Here is a 26,564-nt window from a genome sequence, read left to right on the forward strand (position 1 = left end):
GCCTGCACAAGAATCAAAGTCTGTTGAACACTTTGAGGCACATCTTCCTCTTGCTACTCAACATCACACGGATTCCTATAACTTATAATATCAAGTGTTTTAGAAATTTATATGTTGGCATATACGTCTTTTATGTTGCTTTTGTGTTACTTTGTGTTACTTTGCTCTAATTGAGAATCCTTGGCTCTGTTGCAATATTCAATGTTGTTGTTGAGCACAGCTATCATAGTGAACGTAAAATATTTCTTTCAAAACCTGGATAAAATTTGCCGTCGTGTAGGTTGGAATTTTTCTAAAATTTGCTATTGAATTTACCGATGTGTTTATTTTATGAATAATGAATAGTGCAGTTTAAGTATTCTTTTATGCCATTTAAGACAGTAAACCTCATTAAGACGTTCCTACAGGGGACAACAAAAAGAACATGTTAAGCAAGGAAACGTACTACTGAATATACAAATAAAAGCTATCCAACTAGGACATAGAAACAATAAATACGACTTTCTTCCGACATAAGGGCATTTGACGTCGTGTATCTGCGGGTAGAGTGTAAGCCATATCGACCATATCTAAAGATGAAAGGAAAGTGTTATTCAAAGGGGTGAAAAACGCGAGAAAACAAATATGGAAACCTTTTCTGGTGGGGTTCATAAAATACCAAATGCCCTGAGTAGGGAAAAATAAGCGGAGCTGGCCCAGGGGCTACTGCGCAAGATGGCCGCGACCCTCAATCGACCTCTAGCCACGCGTTACGTCCTCTGACACCTTCAGACAATAGGATGTCGTTATATTATGGAATGCTGTCGAAAGGGGCTACTAAAAGGGGCGCCTGACTTGGGAGAACATGGGTTAGCGAACTAGGTTTTTTTAGCAGAGTCTAGGCATGATGCATTCTAAGTTGTTTTCTATCTAACCTCCTTGGTCAACTCTTGTAGGACACTTCATTCTGATGGGGTTGGAACACTTGCACGGAGCCTTTCACTCTACTTGATGAGTCAGAAGTAGGATGGTGACATTTGCACGAAGCCTTTCACTCTACTTGATGAGTCAGAAGTAGGATGGTGACATTTGCACGGAGCCTTTCACTCTACTTGATGAGTCAGAAGTAGGATGGTGACATTTGCACGGAGCCTTTCACTCTACTTGATGAGTCAGAAGTAGGATGGTGACATTTGCACGGAGCCTTTCACTCTACTTGATGAGTCAGAAGTAGGATGGTGACATTTGCACGGAGCCTTTCACTCTACTTGATGAGTCAGAAGTAGGATGGTGACACTTGCACGGAGCCTTTCACTCTACTTGATGAGTCAGAAGTAGGATGGTGACATTTGCACGGAGCCTTTCACTCTACTTGATGAGTCAGAAGTAGGATGGTGACATGTGCACGGAGCCTTTCACTCTACTTGATGGGTCAGAAGTAGGATGGTGACATTTGCACGGAGCCTTTCACTGTACTTGATGAGTCAGAAGTAGGATGGTGACATTTGCACGGAGCCTTTCACTCTACTTGATGAGTCAGAAGTAGGATGGTGACATTTGCACGGAGCCTTTCACTCTACTTGATGAGTCAGAAGTAGGATGGTGACATTTACACGGAGCCTTTCACTCTACTTGATGAGTCAGAAGTAGGATGGTGACACTTGCACGGGGCCTTTCACTCTACTTGATGAGTCAGAAGTAGGATGGTGACATTTGCACGGAGCCTTTCACTCTACTTGATGAGTCAGAAGTAGGATGGTGACACTTGCACGGAGCCTTTCACTCTACTTGATGAGTCAGAAGTAGGATGGTGACATTTGCACGGAGCCTTTCACTCTACTTGATGAGTCAGAAGTAGGATGGTGACACTTGCACGGAGCCTTTCACTCTACTTGATGGGTCAGAAGTAGGATGGTGACATTTGCACGGAGCCTTTCACTCTACTTGATGAGTCAGAAGTAGGATGGTGACATTTGCACGGAGCCTTTCACTCTACTTGATGAGTCAGAAGTAGGATGGTGACATTTGCACGGAGCCTTTCACTCTACTTGATGGGTCAGAAGTAGGATGGTGACATTTGCACGGAGCCTTTCACTCTACTTGATGAGTCAGAAGTAGGATGGTGACATTTGCACGGAGCCTTTCACTCTACTTGATGGGTCAGAAGTACGATGGTGACACTTGCACGGAGCCTTTCACTCTACTTGATGAGTCAGAAGTAGGATGGTGACATTTGCACGGAGCCTTTCACTCTACTTGATGAGTCAGAAGTAGGATGGTGACACTTGCACGGAGCCTTTCACTCTACTTGATGAGTCAGAAGTAGGATGGTGACACTTGCACGGGGCCTTTCACTCTACTTGATGAGTCAGAAGTAGGATGGTGACACTTGCACGGGGCCTTTCACTCTACTTGATGAGTCAGAAGTAGGATGGTGACACTTGCACGGAGTGACGAAGATGCACATACATACTGGCCCCTCCTGGAAATCCAATACCACACCAGTAAATGCTTCAACATCTAAGAAAATGACTCAAAAAGTATAAAATAGTCTTCGGCTCGCCAGGTGCAGGTCTTTTTGATTTGACTCCCGTAGGCGATCTGCGAGTCGTACACCCAGCCCCCGTGCCAGCGGAACGAACCCAGAACACATTATGGTTAAACTTCCCGACCCTGCCGGGAATCGACCTGGGACCTCTGTGACCAGAGGCCAGCACGCTAACCATTTAGCCATGGAGCCGTACAATAAATTCCATAAAATGACCGCATAATGACTTACAAATTTATAAAATGACCTAATAATAAAAAATGGCAAAAATGACAAAAATGATCTAATAAATTAGCATTTTTTGCTATTTGTTTAACTTCGCACTAAGACATCGAAGGTTTTCGGCGAAGGAAGGGTGGGAGATTGGGAAGGTAGCGGCCATGGCCTTCATTAAGGTACATTTGCCTGGTGTGAAAATGGGAAACCACGGAAAACCATCTTCAGGGCTGCCGACAGTGGGGTTTGAACCCACTATCTCCCGAATGCAAGCTCACAGATGCGCGACCCTAACCGCACGGCCATTTGCTCGGTAATTAGCATTTCTACTATGTGGGAACTATGATAAGGATTTCTATACAAGTTAGCAATGTCTATTTAGAACCAACTGAAAGATGACAGGTCATCAAATATCCTGGCTCTGGTGATCACGGTACCGTAGTGAATTTAGATGCAATTTATAAGTAACTGTTAATTTTATGAATGCCGGCCCCATGGTGTAGGAGGAGCGTGCCTGCCTCTTACCCGGAAGCCCCGGATTCGATTCCTGGCCAGGTTAGGAATTTTTACCTGAATCTGAGGGCTGGTTCGACGTGATTAGATTATAATTGAGGAGCTATCTGATGGCGAGATAGTGGCGCTGGTGTATAGAGCCAAGGATAACTACCGTCAGGATACGTCGTGCTGACCACATGTCACCTCGTAATCTGCAGGCCTTCGGGCTGAGCAGCGGTCACTTGGTAGACCAAGACCCTTCAAGGGCTGTTGCGTCATGGGGTTTGTTTTTCTGGTCAATTTTATACATTGTAAGAGACATCTAGCCGACTTAGCGCCGTTTCCAGGGAACACCACTGGGAGGTAGTCCCTTTGCGTTCCTCATAGATATATTTTTTTCACTTTATGCAAGTTCGTCATGTTGTTTATTTTTTAAGTGCTGATTCAAGATATTTGCATGGTTATGCAGTGATATTCCATTGTCACGTTTTCTCTTTATTAATTATGATTCAAAATATTTATATATTTAAATATTTACATGATTTACAAATCCTGTAATATTCCAAGGTAGTTTCACTGCAGTTCCTGAGCGTAAGCAACACAAACTAATGATCTTAGTTTGCCATCAACTTCAGGTATTTTTAAGACCTTTGAAATACTCTCATCGATCTTCACTGCTGATTTCTTTCTTCTCTTCCCATCGATATTCAAAACTATCATGTCAAATTGGTGACCGTAGTACTCTGCGTCCTCTCGAAGAGTCTTGATCAGCGAATATACATTCGGGTGCGCTCTCGAAATTAAACTGTTTATTCTTTGGTTCCAGCCTTCAGAAACGTTATTGATCCGATGCCGCCTTCCACAATAGTTCCACATATTCCTTGGCATGTGCTCGTTATCCAGCCATTGATCGACGACATAGTCGTAAAACACCTGTAGATTCTGATTTTCAGGCGAGCTCTCCTGAATACATAGCCAACCATCATCAATCATGTATAGGGAAATGTGCGCTAGTGCTGAACACATTCGAATATGAAGTCTAATTTCTTCCTTTTCCCCGTACAGTAACAGTGCAGTAACAAGTCCGCAATCTTATAGTTTCCTCCATAGACATTGATTAAAATGATAGTTGCAACCATAAATCTCAGCTTATGGAAACAGCGTTTTAGCTGATTGGATGATGGCGATTTCGAAGTCCGTAATACGTGTCACAGGGTTCCATCCTACTACGTTGTTTTTAACAGCTTCGAACAAACGAGCATATTGTTTCCCGTTTCTTGTTTGGTAACAGCGCGTAGGCAGCTGGTATCGTGTTGGCTTCTTCCCAAGAACTTGCAAGATGGGCGTGGATGTTAAGTAACTGCCCAAACTGCTTGCTTGAACTTTTGAAGGTCCCGTCGACAAGGAAGGAAAAGCAACTTGATAAAGCAAATTTTCCTTTCTCGCTGGCAAACACTAATATCCTGTCTTTAAGCCCCCTGTTGTCTTCAAGTAGGAATTTCCCACCATCGTTCATTGCTATGTGTCTTTCCTGTATTATTGCACCTCCAGAAAAGATCGGGTCTTTTGTAGGTCCCATTCTTTTCCGTCGGATGCGATGTAATGATTGTTTGGCACTTCTATGTGATGGCAGCGATGTCACAAGGTCATAGCCTCTATTGAAGAGCTGGCCTACTTCTTCGGTGTAAACTGTTGAAATCATACTGTCTGTTTCCCTTGCACGTTTTTTTGCATTTACTACACTTTTTTTACTTCATTCGCCGCGTCGTCCGGAATGCAAACATGACTTGTTTCACCTAAAACTGTATTATCTTTCGTTGTTGTTCTTCCTTTACATTTACTTTTCTTGAAATATACGCACCGCCAATAAATCATTTGATCTTTATTGGTATAGTCCACAATATACTGATGTCCGTCGTAAATAAATAAAGGCGGTCTCAGTGAATTCCATAGCTGCAGAGCAATTATCACCAGTTCCACACGGAACACTAGTAGTCACACAGGTATCAACTGTAGCAATGAATTCCACTTACCGGGTGGGCCTTCCCCTCCCCTGTTTCTGGGTTTCCAACTCTCCTTGGACCTCCGTGCAAGTGTCACTGTTTGAAATAGCCATGCTTAGTAATTTTCGGGAAGTTTTGGCTTTCCGTGCAAGTGTCAACACATTTCATCTCCGTGCAAGTGTCACAACTTCATTCTGATGTGGTGGGGGTCGAGCAGAGTAAAGATCGTCCAGGGAGCACCCTTGCCATAGGTAGGAGTCGAACAACCTGTGCTGTTGTTGTGTCTGCATTTGTGAACTAGGGGTCTTTAGCTGAGTCTAGACATGTTGTGTGCTAAACTGTTGTCTATCTAACCTCCTTGGCCAACTCTTGTAGGACACTTTATTCTGATGTGGTAGGGGTGTAGCAGAGTAAAGCTCCTCCAGGGGCACCCTTGCCTTACGGAGGAGCTGAGCAACCTGTGCTGTTGTTGTGTCTGCATTGGCGAATTGGCGAATTTGCGAGGTTCGTTAGCTGAGTCAGGCATGTTGTGCACCAAGCTGTCGTCTATCTAACCTCCTTGGCTAACTCTTGTAGGGGGCACTTCAGCCCTACGTGAGCAGAGTAAATGCCACTCCTAAGGATTTGAACGTGGAGTTGACATAAACTCAGAAACTAAAGTGCTTAAGTGCAATTCAGATATCCTCACGTTGATTGAAATATGTTTACGATGAAGGTGTACTGACTACAGTAAATGTGGAGACGTGTACATGTCAGCGGAAAAAAAATAACTTTGCGAGCTAAGCTGTATTTTTCCGATCTGGTGTTGTAAAGGAATGCGACAACGTATTATGACGCAAGACATCTGACTTGAGAGAACCCGGAGTGTTCAGATACAGGTCAAGGCTTGTTCGCGGTGTCGTTACTACAACTCTTGCTACTATGATGACGTCACTCCATCCAGATCCTCATTTTTTGTGAGGTGAAGGGGTAGAATTGCGTCATTGGTATACTGCCAGTCGTAAGGGTGACTAAAATGGAGGGCTAACTCTGGAGATAGCTGTGTTAGGACACAATGGTAAATAGGCATAGACAGAGCCTTATAGATGCATTCCCTAATTTTTTCTTCTTCTTCCACTTATTTATCTATTTACCCTCGAGGGTCGGTTTTTGCATCGGAGTTAGGGAGGGATCTTATCTCTACCGCCTCAAGGGCAGTGTCCTGGAACTACAGACTCTGGGGGTCAGACGATACAACTGAGGAGGATGACCAGTACCTCACCCCGCCTCGCCCACGCGTTAACCTATCAAGACCTATCTGCTAACGTGATTATGGTCAAAAGTGCTAGGTTAATCCATGCATTTGACTCCAGGCTTAACTTTACAAGGGCGTTACAATCTCAAGTTTGAGATTCGGTCCTACGCTCAACCTAACTAGACGAAATGAGACATGATCCAGGGATTTTGATGCTGAGATTGGTGGAAGCTGATGGCTACACATAGGACTAGGAATATGGTGTAAGGTGTAATACAAATGCGTTATTCATACGGGGCGTAATATTGGGAAGCATCTTCGAAGTTCTTGAAACGGAGAGCGTAGCATGCACATATCAGCAAAAAATAACTGCACGCGCAAGTTGACTAGCTTTGGATGTATTTGCTGACACATGGAATACAAAGTTCGTTTTTTTCTACAAGTTCGCAACTTAGGTACAATCACACAGGAAGACCTAACCTATCTTCATATTAAATACCCAATATAATACGTAAAAAATAAAATGTGCTGCCGGAATTTAGCTGTGCAGGAGTCCGCGTATTATCAGGATTCCTGAATACAGAATCAAATTCCTACCTACACTTCACCTTCGATGCCCCTGCAGACCTAACGTTGCGTTGACCACGCGGTAACCTCCCAGGACTTGACATGGTATCAGGGAGATGGTATAAGACTTAATACATATTCTTTATTCATTGAGGCGTAACGCTGAAAAGCGACCTTAGGTCTTGGAGAGTTGAGCGACCGCGCAACGCATCAGCCAATGAAAGACAAAGGCTACGAAAGGCGTGAAAATTAAAGACTCCTTAGTGTTCGTAAGCCTAATAGCGCGGGGGTCGGTAAAGAACAAGAGTTATCCGAGGAAGGTCGGATAGGATAGATAAAAGTGAGTGGCCTAACACAAGTAAGTAGGAGCACGCGTGTACATGGGCTCTTATTGCACTAACCCGGCGGAGGCCGTGCTAGGGCTTTTTTCACGTATTACCCTAATTCGAGGTTCTATCCTCCTAACCGGATGCCCTTCCTAACTTGCGACTCTCTGTGAAGTGATGTAACATAGGTAGGAGGGTGAAGGAATACTGCTGTAAGGAACGACTAAGAAGGGGTGTTATGGGCTCTTAGGTTCCGAGCGTGGTATTAGCGGCTAGAGGACTCAAGCTGAGTCTGGCATTAATTATAGTTGTTTAAATTTCTTTAAATAGGGAATCGAGGGTTGCTATGAATTTGAAAGGATGAACTATTCCCTAGAAAAAGTGATCTACCAAAAAGAACTAAGACGGAATAATAGTATTTTTAAATTAAAAATATAATAAGTTTGAAACTAAAATTAAAAAGTGAAGAATATCAATTACTCTCCCAGTAAGGAAATCTGCAAAAATTCACATCATATATAATTGACAGGTCGTAACAATACTAGAAGTAAACACTCAACCGTCAACGTTGAGAAATACAGGTAGTTTAATACAAAACGTGTGGCATTCAAAATGACAGGTGAGGACTCTATATAACAAAATAAATTCAATGTTTAAAGCATCCTTTCAGCGTGCAATTTTTTCTTTCTTTCTTTATTGGCAACCTGACTACAGTGCCACTCAGCTGACGAAGTAAGTTTCCAGAACATTATAACAGGTTTGCCATGTCTGCTGCACTTCGTATCTGAATCAATTTCCCTTCAGGTAATTCTTATAGTGGCCTGTTTCACTAAAATGTATCTCATGTAAACCAGCTCTAAGGAGGACTCTCTGTTAATTTGTGGTGTTCTTGTGTGTTCCAGCCTCGGTGCGAACTCTGTGCGGCACTCTGCGGATCACTGGCGTAACATGTGGAGATAAGGGAATTGCAGCTGAAAGAAGATACCAGAGTGGTGGAAGAATTGGAGAGAACTAATGAGGAGACAGAGAACAGCCCGAGTTTATGGGAAGAAGTGCTGAAATACAGTGAGATGGTGATAGAACTGAGGGGGGAGGCATTTGAGAAGAAAGCAATGGATGTGGAGAAAGCACGTAAGGACATAGAAGAGGAGGTGGAGAGAGCATGAAAGAAGAGAGAGGAGGAAATGGAAAGAACTTGTAAGAACGGAGAGAAGTTTGTTGAGAAGAGAGAGCTGGTGTGCGGGATGAGCGAAACTTCCTCTCCAGAGAGAGAGGGAGTGGTGGAACAGAGAGGAAGGTCCACGGTGGCGGGAACTGCTCGTCCAGTACGAACCAGGTCAAGAAATCCTTCAGCAAATTCTATATTGGGCCTCTGATCAGGGATATATCAATGTGGTGCATTACCTTCTTGCCAGAAATCCCTGTGTGGTCTGGAAGCGCACCGATTTGAACCATGCTGCAGATAGAGGACAGCTGCATGTTGTGGAGGCTCTGGTAGGGAAGGAGAAAATCGAGGTCGAGTGGACTATCTCTCCTTTGGAAGGAGTGACATTGATGTGAACATTGGTACCCACAGACAAGGAGTGCCTGCACTGACCTTATCAGCCATAGAGGGCCAAGTGGAGGTGGTGATGTACCTGGTGGAGGAGGGAGGTATTACTTGGGAGTTGCTGGGTACTACTCTTGTACAAGCTGCTCAGTGGGGTCACCTCGATACAGTGATGAACCTCACCACACTAGACCCCAGTAGTCTCAATGCTAAGACTAACAGTTGCACATCTCTGTCCCTTGGGGGGAAAGGCACCATGAGGTGGTACGCTTCCTAGAGCAGTGCTCAGTGAACAAGTAAGTTACTTGGACACAAAACAGTAATGTAGTATGTCTCCCTCTATCGGCACTAAGATCGTTACCTGCGCCTTGGAGGTGAGGAGGAGCCTTTCCTCCTCTCAGGAGGTTCGGTGCTACAACTGTGAGGGATCCTACCGGTAACAAAGAACTCTGTGTTGTGTCGTTGCCTAGTAGTGAATGGTATTCTGTGCTAAGGTTTGTACCAATGCAAATAAATTGTTTCAAGGTAATGAAACTGTTAAATGTGAGAAATGTGAGTTAGTGTGTGTCCCAGCCCCATCTTCCTTGTGATTAAATAAGCAGTTCTCTGCCTCCTTTGTTTTCGAGGGGTGCAGACCATATGACGCTCCCTAATTGGGAGTTGAGTAGATTAATATACTTGCACAGTATCGTCCAATTAAGTGGTTGAAGCCGCTCTACAGGCTGAGGACAGTGTGGATAGTCAGCACCATAGATCATCCAGGTAAGTGACCCCAAGAAACGTTTCCGTTGAAGATACCGGCAACGAAATATGTAGCATGATCTCACATAGGTAGGTGGTCTTCAGATGTGGCACAGATGGGAAACTTGAAGTAGTGTACGTAATTTTCCCATCGTTTAGATGACAAGCACATCGGTCATCTTATAATTTTCATGTTTTCTCTCCTCACCACTGCATTTATGTTTTCAGTAGTTCCTGCATTGATCCCTGCACAAGCATTTGAATTACATTTTAAACAGGGGTGAAAGTGAGAATCGATGCAAGTGGCTGTGTCAGCGGAGAATAAGGCAGCCGAATGATCCACGTATCCCAGTGCTTGAAATGCGATTTTACCAGAGTATAAAATCAGGCTTGAAATTAGGAACTACATTCTGAGATTAATTATATAGTATTTATCAAAATAATAATTAATGATCTCAATTAACTTATGACGATAAATATATCTTTTGCAGTAAATATTTGGTTTGAAAAGCCGTTGGCTCAGTAAACTCGCGTCCTCACCCTGAAGTAGTGCAGCTAATTTCAGGTGCACACCGGTGGAGCTGTATATACCTTTTTAACCACGTACCTGGAATCGAACCCGGGATAAATGTTATGCTGCCGTGATTTCATTGAAATGGCAGAATTGGTTTGAGCATGACACAGGTTGAAAAGAGGGAGCTGACGGCTGTCATACTGAGCTATGCACGGCCAATGACATAAGAGGCCTGTCGCTAAAAAGAAACTATTGCTCCCATACGAAGCTTGAGTGCGTCACTAGTTGCACTATGCGATAGTATGCAATTCAATCTAAACATTTTAACTCTTACTTCCAACAAATCCTTTGCGAATCTTCCCACAAGAAATGCCTCATATGATTCCTTGATGCATTTAGGAATAACCGTGGTATTGGAACAGGAGGGTGCAACTTTCAGCCAGTCGCCACTGATCTGCATTTAGGGCAGTCACCAGGTGGCAGGTTCACTATTTGATGTGGACAGGTCTTATGGTGACAATGAGATAGGGAAGGAAGTTACTCTGGTGTGGAATTTGGAAACCACAGAAATCAATATTTAAGTTTGCTGAGGTGGGGTTTGATCCCATTTTCTCCCGACAGTGATGTGGTCATTAGCTAAGTAGGAACATTTTAGTTATGCTCTAACTAAGCTGTGATGGGGAAAATGCAAATAAAAGTGATAGGGCTCAATTAGTTACCCGAGCAAAAATTAATTTCTTAATGTAAGCAGTAAAGTTACAATCATCGTAGAACGCGAGTCTTCAGAGAACCACTGGCATTGTTTCACATGGGTATGCCAGAGGGAAATATATTAGTCTGTTTTGTACCTTTTAGTATAACGATATTAAGTGCCTATCACCGCTGCGTGAGGCTAAACAGACATTGAAAATGAGAGATCCCGAGCAAAATTAGAATGTCACTTTCGAGTTTTCAGGGTAACTTATTCAAATAGGGGGGTGGAAATGCCTTAGCTGGCCCCGTGGTGTAGGGGTAGTGTGCCTGCCTCTTACCCGGAGACCCCTGGTTCGATTCCTGGTCAGGTCAGGGATTTTTAACTGGAGCTGAGGGCTGGTTCGAGGTCCACTCAGCCTACGTGATTAGAATTGAGTAGCTATCTGACGGTGAAACAGCGGCCCCGGTCTAGAAAGCTAAGAATAACGGCCGGGAGCATTCGTCGTGCTGACCACACGACACCTCGTAATCTGCAGGCCTTTCGGCTAAGCAGCGGTCGCTTGGTAGGCGAAGGTCCTTCAAGGGCTGTAGTGCCATGGGCTTTTTGTGTTTTTGGAAATGCCTTAACCCGTTCACCGTCACGTGTTTATTCCGGCTCTATTCTCCACGACGTGGGGGTTGTATTCCCTGCCTGTAGTATGAGGGGACTTTAAGGGAGACCAAGGACTGTCAACTGGGGAGTGTCGTTTGGTGGCCACGGTTCCGCTAGCTGAGTCTGGCTCCTCCATGGTTTGAGGCGCTCTAGTCCTAGGGATTCCCCCCTCTCTTTTGCCGATACCTTCACTTCTCCTCCATTTTTCCTCTGATTAGTGTTAATAGAGGATGGTTATCCAGTCGTGCTTCCTCTTAGAACAGTAATCACCACCACCGTCTCACGATTACCTAAATATCAACAAGCTGCGAGCAAATGAACGAGTGCTGGGGTACAAAGTTACGAAGCTCTCGATGCCATGTATATCGATTACTACAATGTATCGATTACAATTTTATTTTCAGCAGTAAATTACGAGTAAAAGTTACTAAGAAAGTAGTCGTTACAAGTAATAGAATTCCTTGCCAACTCTATAAGTAAGATATTCGTGCTCATGACACAAGCACGTCTTACTACGCGTTAACGGACTGATGTCGGACTAGAGTACAGTTTGCTGTATTGTTACATCCTGATTGTTACAGAGCACTTCACAGGCAAGTAATACCTGTTCTACGGATTCCATTATCGTCTTAGCGCTTGTCCTGCAATGGAACAGGGTCTGCTGTCTTTTGTTAGCCAATCTTCACTTGGTTCCAATAAGGTCGATTCACACATTTCCGGGACGTGACGTCGCTCTCCGTTTCCGTATCCGTCTTTTCCGACATGAATATTTCACGTCTGTTCTCACACTTCAGTTCCGTGCAGTTCCGTGCAGTTATAAGTCGGCAATCAAGTGTTCCATGATGAGTTTTCTTAGTGATGATGAACCGTTAATGACAGCTATAATCTTGGATAAAGAGGAGAAAGAGAGGAAGAAACAGTGGGTTCATCCTATATGGAAACGCAGGGATAAGGAAGGAGAGTTTTTTACTCTATATAAGTGCTTGAAGGACGACGAAGTAAAATTTCACGGATATTTCAGAATGAGCAGAAATACATTCAGTAAGCTGTTTAAGAAGGTAGAGCCTTTAATTACAAGAAAGGACACGTTTTGGAGACCTGAGTAGTATAATGGGAGAGTTCGGCCGCCTCCTCCTCCTCCTCCCGCGGGAAATTTGAATTCTGGCGGGAAATTTGAATTTTGGCGGGAAATTTGAATTTTGGCGCGAGATTTGAATTTGTAACAAAGCCACGTGCTTTTTGACAGCTGTCATCGACAACAACGCATCGCTAACCTCACTGCTGCCATCTTGACGGGCCTAAACCTCAGTGGTACCAACTTAACGTAACTAGCGCGAGGTAAACAAAGCCACGTGTTTTTTGACAGCCACGTGCTTTTTGACAGACAACAACGCATCGCTAACCTCAGTACTGCCATCTTGACGGGCCTAAACCTCAGTAGTGCCAACTTAACCTAACTAGCGCGAGGTAAACAAAGCCACGTGTTTTTTGACAGCCACGTGCTTTTTGACAGACAACAACGCATCGCTAACCTCAGTACTGCCATCTTGACGGGCCTGAACCTCAGTAGTACCAACTTAACCTAACTTGCGTGTGGTAAACAAAGCCACGTGCTTTTTGACAGCCACGTGCTTTTTTGACAGCTGTCATCCGCCATCTTTAAACCACAGAGCACTGTGCTGCCCTCTTTATCGTAGTAGATGTAAATTCATCACCTGTCATCCGCAGTGCTGCCATCTTGACGGGTCTAAACCTTAGTGCTACCAACTTAACGTAACTAGCGCGAGGTAAACAAAGCCACGTGCAGCTGTCATCCACCATCTTTAATCTATAGAGCACAGTGCTGCCCTCTTTGTGGTGGCGGATAATTTGAAAAATGCTTTTTGATAGCAGCCATCTTTGAGCACCGTGCTGCCCTCTTTAGCTACTTACCTTTGAAATGTGGTGGCGGTAAATTCCACGTGCTTTACAAACCTATATGCTTTTCTGACAGCTGTCATCCGCCATCTTTAATCCAGAGAGAACAGTGCTGCAATCTTTTGTTGAAATGCGGTGGCGGCAAATTCCACGTGCTCTTGTTTGGAAACAAATCAACATGCTTTTTGATAGCAGCCATCTTTAATCACCGTGCTACCCACTTAAGGTACTTACCTTTGAAATGTGGTGGCGGTAAATTCCACGTGCTTTACAAACCTATATGCTTTTCTGACAGCTGTCATCCGCCATCTTTAATCCATAGAGAACAGTGCTGCAATCTTTAGTTGAAATGCGGTGGCGGCAAATTCCACGTGCTCTTGTTTGGAAACAAAGCCATGTGCTTTTTTGACAGCTGTCATCCGCCATCTTTAATCACCGTGCCGCACTCTTGCGGGGCAATTTCGTTAGCTGTCATCCGCTCGCATACCCGCAGTGACGCATGTTTAGACTTGAACACACATACTACTGTTGAAAACTTATTACAACTTGAACTGCATACTAGTGTTCGATGTTGTTGAACACTGCATTGCATAACTAGAATCGAGCACTGTTTAGAAAGAAAAACAAAATATCTTCTCAACATACTTACTAACTGCTCTTCTTCCTCTATCAAGCTACATCTCTATCGAACGTGCATTGCAAAAGCAAGAGTATTGCAAGTTTAGACTTGAACACATACTACCGTTTATAGTTCGATGTTGTTGAACACTGTATTGCACTGTTTAGAAAAAGAATTATCTTCTCAACATGAGCTAGACAATAACATACTTACGAATCTGCTCAACACCTTCTTTCTTGCTTTTCTTCTTTGAGTAATAAACAAAAACTCTATCTTGCAAATAAGGAGCGGGTGGAAGGTAATACCTAACCTAAAATAAAAGAATATGCCAATTCTACATTATATATTTACATCTTGTATGTACAAGTTTTATCTCGAATCATTTTACCGTAGTGATGTTTGCGTACTTCTCGATGCAATTCTTGTATGTACAAGTTTAAACTTGCCGTACTACGCTCTCAGCGTACGTCTCCCTACAATATGTACAGTGAATTATGATGTAAGACAGAGTAACGTAAGTACACACCTCTAGCATAATGTTTACACACGCACATCTGCTTTATGTAAAGTTATACCTATCAATACTACTATGCCCCCAGGCTAGAGTGTTGGTAGAATTTGGAATGACAAACCGTTTACAATCATCGCTATTAAGGGCTACCTTACTAAATAAATGAGTGTACAACTGGTGCTTCTTGCTTCTAATGACAGACATTTGCTTATGCAAAACAGGTGGATTACTTTTAATGCAATTGTTATAGTTTTCAAAACTTAGCTGATTCTGAACGACATTCTTTTTAACCCCCTTCAATCTCTTTATTTGTAATTCATTTAAGAGTTTTATGCAAAATGACTTGGATTTAGTACCTACAAATGAATCGATAATATTCCCAGCACATTCATCTTTCATTTTACCTAGAACCTTTTTGTTCACTAGCGGTAGATGATATTGATTATTTGCAGGATTGTATCAAACCTACCCAAGTCTGGCTTTATATCTTTGTAATAGTCATCAGTTTTGATTTGATAAATAAACGAATCGGTATCTGTGTAGAGCAATTGCGCAATATGCGCGTACTTCATCATATAATCGTAATGGAATTCATACATGAGTGTTTTAGCCAATTCAAGTACTGCAAAGCCGACGTAGGTAGGTTTGTCATACTTAACCTTAACACGATTCATCTGTATAATAACTAAATTCTCATGTATGATGGTGCAGCTGTGGAAATTTGGTTTACTTATTAAATAGTTAGCACCATACCTTTTCTTAATATTCCCCCAGTTTGTAATCAATTTTACATCAACGCGTTTGTCAACATTTTCCATAGTCTTACCAAACACACTGTTATTCATGAGCTTGTAGAAATCTTTTTCAAACTCGTTAACCGCATTCGTTCTTAAATTATTGTTCAGATCGATATATGGCTTTAGCCACGGTGACTGATTAAATTCTAGTACGCGATGAATTTGGGATTACTTCAAACCATGCTGCAAACACTGTTTTAAATTTCGGTAATGAATGATATACTTAGATTTATCGCACAAATTAGCAATGAGCATTTTCGTCGTTGATGCGATGTACGGGGGCTTCATATTTTCAGGGCAGAACGGTAAGTCATTGTGAGAAGTGTGTAACTCTTTAGGATACTGTAAGTCAACTTCGAGGAAATAGCCTTTATCAGCTTCATCGCCTAGGGCGTGCAGCTGTAAAGCATCAATTTCGCACTGCGTTAGCCAGCGGAAACCACTCACCGGTAGATGCTGACTCATCGCCCACCCATACTGATTATTAGCATCGAGATAAACGATATACTGAGATTCCTGACTAGAATCGAAACTCGGCATGTACTTATTATTTGCCTTGGAATACCGCCCGCTGCACTGACTTAGACCGCCTCGAATAGATGATTTTATAAAGTGCACCATATCAATATCAGTTAGCAGTTCCAAATTCACCTGCGTGTACTTTAACATCGCGTCCCAACTTAACCCAGGCGCAGTAAAATACTGACATGGGTCAAAGCTGTAGGTTTTCTTGCAAACACAGCGAAAATTTTCAAAAACATCAGCTAACAAAAGTACATCCGTCTTTAAATATAAATCGGAGTATTCACCCAGCGTTTGAATGTGGAACTGCTCCCAGATATGTTGTGCATGTAAATAGTCATCATCACTAATATCTGCTGAATTCAGCGAGCTGTAAAAGGATTGTTTCGATGGTAAGGCACGTTCTTCGAGGCGTTCTAAGCAGTTAAGATATTCATAACAAAAAACACCCTTACGCCGAAGTAAATTAAACTGCGCTTCTTCGGGAAAAACGCGTCGAATTTCCGTAAATTGTTCAGGCTGTAAATGACTAGAAAGTTTATCGAGGCTACTCGCCATAAAGCGAAACGAGTCAAGGAATCTCAGTTTTATAGAATGCTCAGCATCTACTTTTACAGACTTTGCAAACGCAATGTACCGCTCTTTATTCTGAGGGATTATATCTACTTTTTCATCTGAAGCTCCAAATTGTGAAATGATGAAATGAGAGTCGTAACCAGATAAGTTATGAAAAATTACAGGGATAAATTTAGGAACTCTATACTTAAGATTACAGATATAATGAGCGGCACATCTGTAGAAACCAGTTAAATGATCATGATCAAAAATTTTAGGGTCATTTTCGAAAAATTCTCCATCACAAATGCTACACTTTGTAGCACCTTCATGATCATTTAACTGAATTTCGGTGAGTGGCTTCATAGGAATATTACTATTTAGAATACGACCAAGACGAACTGCATCACTTTCAAGTCTTTCTAAAAATACTTTAGCAGCATCATGTCCTCGATACAGCTCTAACTTGTTAAGCGTACTATCGTAACTACACTTGATGTAATACGCGAAGCTATACGGGACATGCATGTGCGTAGTATTAGTGAAAGAGTTGTCAGGATTAGGTAAGCATGTGTTGCATGGCGTGAGGATGGCTTCAAAGTCTGCATAAATCACGAACGGTACCCACACCTGCTTGTGAAAATTTGTAAATTTTAAAACATTATTGCCTGTAGTAGGTATCTCTGTACGTACATGATTGCAGTCATTCTTGGAATGCTTCGTTAACTGATCTTCAGTTCTAAAATACTGCAAGCATTCATCACATAGCCACTTTTTACCATTACGTTTTGACAACTGACTACTAACAAGTCTACTCAGATTTTTAATCCAGCAAAAGTGGCTATTTTCACTGTTTTCAATATAGAGTAAGTTAACATGAGTACTCTTCTTATGACATGTATAATACAGAGGACCTACTACAGACTTTTTCTCTACACCATACACATTAATGCTAATGTTATTTAGTTCCTCAAAGCGCTTAGTATCCTTTATCTGCACAGGAAATTCTATACTATCGAAATTTAGCTGCGTTGAATAGTGTGGATACGATGATGTTCTCTTAGCTACGTCTGATTTCGCAGGATTTAAAGCCGACATCACCGCCCATGCAAAACATGCTTCGTCATTGTTTTGGATGTTTACAACAGCTTCTTTTCGCTGAATCCATGTCGGCAGCTCGATGTGCGAAGATCCTCGCATAGGATTGTACTTATTGATGTTAACTTCTAGATACATTATTTCAACTAAAGCCCACCCTGATTCCTTTTCCTGAAATTCCTCGCTCTTAGTTGAAATAATGTTAGAGACATCCCTAAGTACATCACCAAAATTAGTCGACTCACTTATGACAAAATTCTTCGTATTAAATGATTTATTGTCCGTTATTTCGGATTCATCCGTACTTTTAATGTACAAGGCGAAAAGTTCAAAATTAACTTTAAATAAATTATGATTGGACAAAGATTTAGCAAGAAGCTGTTGTACATCCGGTTGAACGCAATTTAAAAAGTTTGAAGTGCTCTGAAACTTTTGACTGGTGCGAATTCTGTAACTAGCAATCCTACTTTTAAATGCTGTATTAATTTCCTCGATGTTTGCGTTACTACCACTTCTACACGCATTATTTTTATGCGCATTACTCCGTAAGTGTCCCTGAAAATGCGAAGATGGTACATCAGTGTTACAGTGCTCACAGTGAATAGTTTGAAGTTCATGATTTTTTCTAGGTTTTTTTACTACTAGTACTTTCTACAGCTACATCAGTAGCTGCACGCTTTTTCCCTACTACTACTTGAGGGCGAGTAGATATTTGATGTACCTCTACTAAGTGAGCCTCGTATCGCTCTACGTTAGCGAAATACACACTACAAACTTTACATAAAGCAGATGTTATGCTAGGGTGTTTTGATTTCATATGGCGCATGAAGTTATCTCGCCTTGTAAACGTTACATTACATTCCTCACAGCAGGGGAACATCTGAAAAGAGAACGACCAATAGAGATTAGGCGAAAGTTACGATGTTCGGAAGAAACCAAGTTTCAACGTATAGAGGTCGGACATGGCTGTGAGTTTGAAATTATAAGATTAACCTCTTCTATAGCATGAGGATTGAAGAGAACGACTATTTATGAATAGACTAAAGTTACGATGTTTTAGAATAAACCAAGTTTCAGCCTGTTGAGGTCAGACATAGCTATGTGTGTTTGAAATTATAAAATTAACCTGGTCTATAGCATGAGGATTGAAGAGAACGACTATTTATCAATAGACTAAAGTTACGATGTTCGGAAGAAACCAAGTTTCAATGTATAGAGGTCGGACATTGCTGTGAGTTTGAAATTATATGATTAAGCTCGTCTATAGCATGAGGATTGAAGAGAACAACTATTTATGATTAGCTTAAAGTTAAGATGTTCGGAAAAACCAAGTTTCAACGTATAGAGGTCGGACATTGCTGTGAGTTTGAAATTATAAGATTAACCTCTTCTATGACATGCAGATTAAAGAAAATAACTATTTATCAATAGACTAAAGTTACGATGTTCTGAAGAAACCAAGTTTCAGCCTGTTGAGGTCAGACATAGCTATGTGTGTGTTTGAAATTATAAAATTAACCTCGTCTATAGCATGAGGATTGAAGAGAACGACTATTTATCAATAGACTAAAGTTACGATCTCCGGAAGAAACCAAGTTTCAATGTATAGAGGTCGGACATTGCTGTGAGTTTGAAATTATAAGATTAACCTCGTCTATAGCATGAGGATTGAAGAGAACAACTATTTATGATTAGCCTAAAGTTAAAATGTTCGGAAGAAACCGAGTTTCGGTCTGTTGAGGACAGACATAGCTATGTGTGTTTTTGAAATTATAAAATTAACCTCGTCTATAGTATGAGGATTGAAGAGAACGACTGTTTATCACTAGATCAAAGTTACGATGTTTTAGAAGAAACCACGTTTCAGCCTGCTGAGGTCAGACATAGCTATGTGCGTGTTTGAAATTATAAATTTAACCTCGTCTATAGCATGAGGATTAAAGAAAATGACTATTTATCAATAGACTAAAGTTACGATGTTTTAGAAGAAACCAAGTGTCAACGAATAGAGGTCAGACATAGCTATGTGTGTGTTTGAAATTATAAAATTAACCTCGTCTATAGCATGAGGATTGAAGAGAACAACTATTTATCAATAGACTAAAGTTACGATGTTTTAGAAGAAACCAAGTTTCAGCCTGCTGAGGTCAGACATAGCTATGTGCGTGTTTGAAATTATAAATTTAACCTCGTCTATAGCATGAGGATTGAAGAAAATGACTATTTATCAATAGACTATAGTTACGATGTTTTAGAATAAACCAAGTTTCAACGAATAGAGGTCAGACATACCTTAAAATCTTCGCGCTGCAAACTGTTACTCGGATGAATAAAATGCGTGCGTTCAAGCCTGAAACTCGAATGATAATATTCTTGTCGCACCTAAAAAAGAAGAAACATATATGAATGTAGTGTAGGGTACATCAGCTAGCCTAGCTATCTTTACAACTCAAAGTTCGAAAACATACCTTAAAAATGCATGTGCTGCAGACTGTTACTCGGATAAATAAAATGCGTACGTTCAAGCCTGAAACTCGAATGATAATATTCTGGTCGTATCTAAAAAGAAAAGAACAAACACATATGAATGTAGTGTAGGGTGCATCAGCTAGCCTAGCTATCTTTACAACTCAAAGTTCGAAAACATACATTAAAAATGCACGTGCTGCAGACGGTTACTCGGATGAATAAAATGCGTACTTTCAAGCCTGTAACTCGAACGGTACCTAAAAAAGAAAAGAACAAACATATATGAATGTAGATGTCTATTACCTAGCGTAGAAGTTGCTTTGCAAACAGTAACGAACAGTTCTACCTTACCTTAAGATAAAGGTTGAAGAATAATATTGACAGCAGACAGTACTTAGACGGGAGATGTGTAACTAATAAACGCATACAGAGAACTGTGAGCGCTTCACGCAGACTGCAGCGAGTCAATATGCTGCTTGTTACCAAGCGGTTGTGAAAGACGCTGACAACTGCAGTACAGTCGGAACTAAATGTTTATGCAACAAGAGCTCTCCTGAAGGTCTTACACTGAGTCCCGCAGGCTGACATATTTAAGCCGCAATCGAACCTCCTGTTGATGCCGAGGTGTCAGAATTTAAGAGTTCTTCAGCGGATCGAGCCTTGGAAAGTTAGAGCGCGATCCTCGACCTCTGGACTTAAACGGGAGGGTACTAAGCTACATCCGCGGTATTCCTAACCTGTAGGCACTTAAAGGTATTGAGCTAAAACTACACTTAGCTAGATCATGTAATTACACGTTATGACGATTGCGCAGGCCCCTCGCCTAGCATTTGCTATTTTTACGGCTTCTAACAGTAGGAGTTCGAACCCGCTATCTTCCGAAGTAGGGAGAATGATTGAAGAGTGTTGAGGGTGATTCATTTGTCGGATGGAGGTGATAACCCTTGTGCAGGCTTCTTCGGTAGGAGTAGGCTGTGCCGGTACCGGGACATCTAGTTATAAAACCCGTTAAAACTGATTTGTCGCGTATACTGCGATTTAAAATTATAGTCAGGAAGGGTAACCGGTCATAAAACTATGGTGTATGATCTAAGAGGCGGGGTGTGCAAAAAAAAAACAGCATTAAGTAAGGGCTGTTGATGGGGGTGTGCAGGCTTCTTCGGTAGGAGTAGGCTATGTGCCGTTACCGGGACATCTAGTTATAAAACCCGCTACAACTGATTTGTCGCGTATACTGCGATTTAAAATCCTAGTCAGGAAGGGTAAACGGTCGTAAAACTATCGTGTATGATCTAAGAGGCGGGGTTTTCAAAAAAGCCAGCATTAAGTAAGGGCTGTTGATGGGGGCGTTAAACCTTATGCAGACTCCTTCGAAAATGATTGTGAGTACAAGAGTGTTGAGGGTGATTCATCTGTCGGATGGAGGCGTTAAGCCTTGTGCAGGCTTCTTCGGTAGGAGTAGGCTATGTGCTGGCACCGAGTTTTACCCTCTCCCTACGGTAGTATATTACATTCTTAGGCAGTTTCGAGGGTGTGCGAAGAAGCCAGTATTAAGTATGGGCTGTTGATGGCGGGTGTTAAACCTTGTACAGGCTCCTTCAACAGGAGAAGCCTACATGCCGGCACCGTGCAGGCTCTTTCGATAGGAGTGGACTATATGCTGGTACTGTGTTTTAACCTCTCCGTACAATCATAATATGTTAGGAACTTACACGGGCTAAATGGTACACAGCTAAGAAGACGTTCTGTGAGTTACAAGTCGCTTATCAGCATGCAGTGTCTTCGTTCAAGGTTAATGCAGCCGGAAGCCGAGTGTACAATTTCAGCCAACACATGCATTCCGCACTTCGCTCTGAATGACTGCGCCGATACAACTTCAAAGATAGTGTTCTATGCGGTAGAACAAAAAATGTAACCCATAGCATGCTACTAAAGCTTAACACTGTAAATGTTTGGAGCTCCTGGTTTACAGCTAGATGTAGTTCCTAACGTAACAGGACCGGGATTAAAATATGTTTTACAGCCAGGATTTACAGCTAGATGCTCTTCTTAGATTTTAAATCGCTGTATCACGAACTATTGTTTTACAGCCGGATGCCCTTCCTGACGCAAAACTAAGATTTTAAATCGCAAGAATTTGTTTTAAGACTAGTTGCCCTTCCTGACGCAAAACTAGCAGTATCTAGCCCCTTACATCATACACTATTGTTTTAGACCGGTTGCCCTTCCTGACGTCAAAGAACTCGGATTAAGAATCTGTTTTACAACTTCTAACACGAGAATCGGGGATTTACAGCTAGATGCTCTTCTTAGATTTTAAAAAGCAGTATCTAGCCTCTTACATCATACACTATTGTTCCACAGTATGGCCGGTTGCCCTTCCTGACGCTGAAAGACCGGGATTTAGCTAGTTACCCTTCCTGATGTAACAATACTAGGATTCTTTTTTTAGACTGCACTTAGCTAGAAATAATCACACGAAATTATTATATAGAAAGAGAATTGCTGGGCGGATGACAGCTGACGCAAGAGTGCGGCACGGTGCTCTGTTGATTAAAGATGGCGGTTGACAGCTGTCAAAAAAAGCACATGGCTTTGTTTCCGAACAAGAGCACGTGGAATTTGTCGCTACCACATTTCAACTAAAGATTGCAGCACTGTTCTCTCTGGATTAAAGATGGCGGATGACAGCTGACAGAAAAGCATATAGGTTTGTAAAGCACGTGGAATTTACCGCCACCACATTTCAAAGGTAAGTAGCTAAAGAGGGTAGTACGGTGATTAAAGATGGCGGTTGACAGCTGTCAAAAAAGCATGTTGATTTGTTTCCAAACAAGAGCACGTGGAATTTGCCGCCACCACATAGAGGGCAGCACTGTTCTCTCTCTTGATTAAAGATGGCGGATGACAGCTGTCAGAAAAGCATATAGGTTTGTAAAGCACGTGGAATTTGCCACTGCCACAAAGAGGGCAGCACGGTGATTAAAGATGGCGGTTGACAGCTGTCAAAAAAAAGCATGTTGATTTGTTTCCAAACAAGAGCACGTGGAATTTGCCGCCACCACATAGAGGGCAGCACTGTTCTCTCTGGATTAAAGATGGCGGATGACAGCTGTCAGAAAAGCATATAGGTTTGTAAAGCACGTGGAATTTGCCACTGCCAGAAAGAGGGCAGCACGGTGATTAAAGATGGCGGTTGACAGCTGTAAAAAAAGCATGTTGTTTTGTTTCCAAGCAAGAGCACGTGGAATTTGCTGCCACCACATAGAGGGCAGCATTGTTCTCTGTGGATTAAAGATGGCGGATGACAGCTGTCAGAAAAGCATATAGGTTTGTAAAGCACGTGGAATTTACCGCCACCACATTTCAAAGGAAAGTAGCTAAAGAGGGCAGCACGGTGATTACAGATGGCGGTTGACAGCTGTCAAAAAAATCATGTTGATTTGTTTCCAAACAAGAGCACGTGGACTTTGCCGCCACCACATAGAGGGCAGCACTGTTCTCTCTGGATTAAAGATGGCGGATGACAGCTGTCAGAAAAGCATATAGGTTTGTAAAGCACGTGGAATTTACCGCCACCACATTTCAAAGGTAAGTAGCTAAAGAGGGCAGCACGGTGCTCAAAGATGGCTGCTGTCAAAAAGCATTTTTCAAATTATCCGCCACCACATTTCAAAGGTAAGTAGCTAAAGAGGGCAGCACGGTGATTAAAGATGGCTGATGACAGCTGCACGTGGATTTGTTTATCTCACGCTAGTGAGGTTAAGTTGGTAGCAGTAAGGTTTAGGCCCGCCAAGATGGCAGCACTGCCGATGACAGGTGACGAATTTACATCTACTACGATAAAGAGGGCAGCACAGTGCTCTGTAGTTTAAAGATGGCGGATGACAGCTGTCAAAAAAGCACGTGGCTTTGTTTACAAATTCAAATCTCGCGCCAAAATTCAAATTTCCCGCCAGAATTCAAATTTCCCGCCAAAATTCAAATTTCCCGCCATAATTCGAATTTCACGCCAAAATTCAAATTTCCCGCGGGAGGAGGCCGCAGATTCCCTGTATTATACTACTAGCGTGAAGCGGCTATCAATCTTCGAGTCCGTAGACTTTGACCCAATCGCGTCGAATATGGACTTGTACGGATTTCTTTATACTGTGAGTGATAAACTTTTACTCCGACGGGACGTGATATAAATTGTGCTTCTTCTGAACATTATCAAGTGACTGTTTATTCTACACGAGTGTCTAAGACTTGCGAATGTTTTCGAGTGCTCGTAATTTGAAGTTTAACGTTCTGGACAGGACTTAGAACAGTTTGCTCCTTACACAGTACTAAATACTTCAAGTTTATGAGACTGTGTTTTAATCCAGATTTACTCGATTGCAAGCATGACTACGTCACTAATTTACCATTTCATGAACTTTAGGTCATGAACTGTAAACTGTGCATGTGTGAACTGTGCATTTCAATTATACTAAACAGCACGTTTCAATTCTACGAACATTCAGTTATGCGTTTCGATTTTACGAACAGTCGAACCGAGGACTGTCAATACATGATTAATTTCGTCTTTTAATTTCATGTTACTATCAATACGTGAATGAGTTCGAATTCACGAGTGAAACATCTTTATTTTCTAATCCAATTAAATTACGTTGAACAGTGTTTCAAACTAAGAACTAAGTCGTGCGGCATTACTTTACATTATGCCAAGTGCCACAAACTTCGAGTGACTCTGTTAAAATTCGACGATAAGTTTCGAGTGGACTTTTATTTTTATGAGTATTAAACTTACATGCTCATTCGAGTCTAGTGGCCTTCTTTTCATTTAACACGGCACAATATTTAGTGACATTTCACCGTGTGATAAACTCTCAAAGATACCTCCTTTTCGTGTTTGAACCTTGTTAAAACCATTGATAAACTTTCCTCTCATCTGTGCAGAAGCAGTCTTTGCATTAACTCGCCCGAAGGCTTTACGAAATTCATTCACGTTCATCGTCTACGAGGACTACCTCAACGCCCTTCATCAGCACCGTATGGATCTTCAAGACGTCGGATGGATCTTCTAGAACTTCCATCGGGGGAGGAATGGTGGTTCACTGGTATGGGAAAAGGAGGAGCTGTCGGAATCCAAGAACATCGCCAGCCCTAGGACGAGGAACATATTCTACTGTATCTGCTGTACAGAGGTGACGTGACTTTGAATTTGTTAATAAACTCAGAGGAAAAATTTTAAGATTTATTTCTAAACAAACCCTCTCCCTCTGTACGCACTTCAACGAATGGTACACGCCCTGCGTCTCATGTCTACCGAAGTACCACATTTACTGTTACAATATTGTAATCTTTCCTACCTTTAAAGACACCATCCGAAATTATTCGTCCACTGATGTCCTCCCACGCCATCTCTCCACTGACAGCTCGGAACATACCACTTAGACGAGCAGCTCGTCTCCTTTCTCCCAAGTCTTCCCAGCCCAAACTTTGCAACATTTTTGTAACGCTACTCTTTTGTCTGAAATCGCCCAGATCAAATCGAGGTGCTTTTCTTTGGATTTTTTCCAGTTCCTGAATCAAGTAATCTACTCTAGTTGGGGTCTCACCAGAGACAAATATGCTCTCTCCTCCACATCCTTACTACAGCCCCTAAATACTCTCATAACCATGTGCAGAGACCTGTACCCTTTATTTACAATTCCGTTTATGTGATTACCCCAATGAAGATCTTTCCTTATATTAATACCTAGGTATTTTCAATGATCCCCAAAGGGAACTTTCAACCCATCAACGCAGTAATTAAAACTGAGAGGACTTTTCCTATTTGTGAAACTCACAACCTGACTGTTATCCCCGTTTATCATCATACACTCCCTATTGTCCACCTCACAACATTATCGAGGTCATTTTGCAGTTGCTCACAGTCTTGTAACTTATTTATTACTCTGTACAGAATAACATCATCTTCGAAAAGCCTTATCTCTGATTCAACTTCTTTAACACATATCATTGATATATACAAGAAAACATAAAAGTCCAATAATACTGCCTTGAGAAATTCCCCTCTTAATTTTTACAGGGACAGATAAAATTTCACCTACTCTAATTCTCTGAGTTCTATTTTCTAGAAACAGAGCCGCCCATTCAGTCACTCTTTTGTCAAGTCCAATTGCACTCATTTTTGCCAATAGTCTCCCATGATCTACCCTATTAAATGCCAAAATTCAATCAATCCAGTTATTAATTTTGCAAACATGTCTAATATAATTAGAAAAAATGCTTTCCCAAAGCTTACATACAATGCATGTCAAACTGACAGGCCTGTAATTTTCTGCTTTATGTCTATCACCCTTTCCATTATATACAGGGGCTAATACAGCAATTCTCCATTCATTTAGTAAAGTTCCTTCATGCAAACAATAATCATATAAGTACTTCAGATATGGTACTATATCCCAACCCATTGTCTTTAGTATATCCCCCGAAACCTTATCAATTCCAGCTGCTTCTCTAGTTTTCAACTTTTGTATCTTACTGTAAATGTCACTGCTGTCATAGGTAA

The sequence above is a fragment of the Anabrus simplex genome, chromosome X (genome assembly GCF_040414725.1).
Source record: "Anabrus simplex isolate iqAnaSimp1 chromosome X, ASM4041472v1, whole genome shotgun sequence".
In the NCBI taxonomy this organism is placed as follows: Eukaryota; Metazoa; Arthropoda; class Insecta; order Orthoptera; family Tettigoniidae; genus Anabrus; species Anabrus simplex.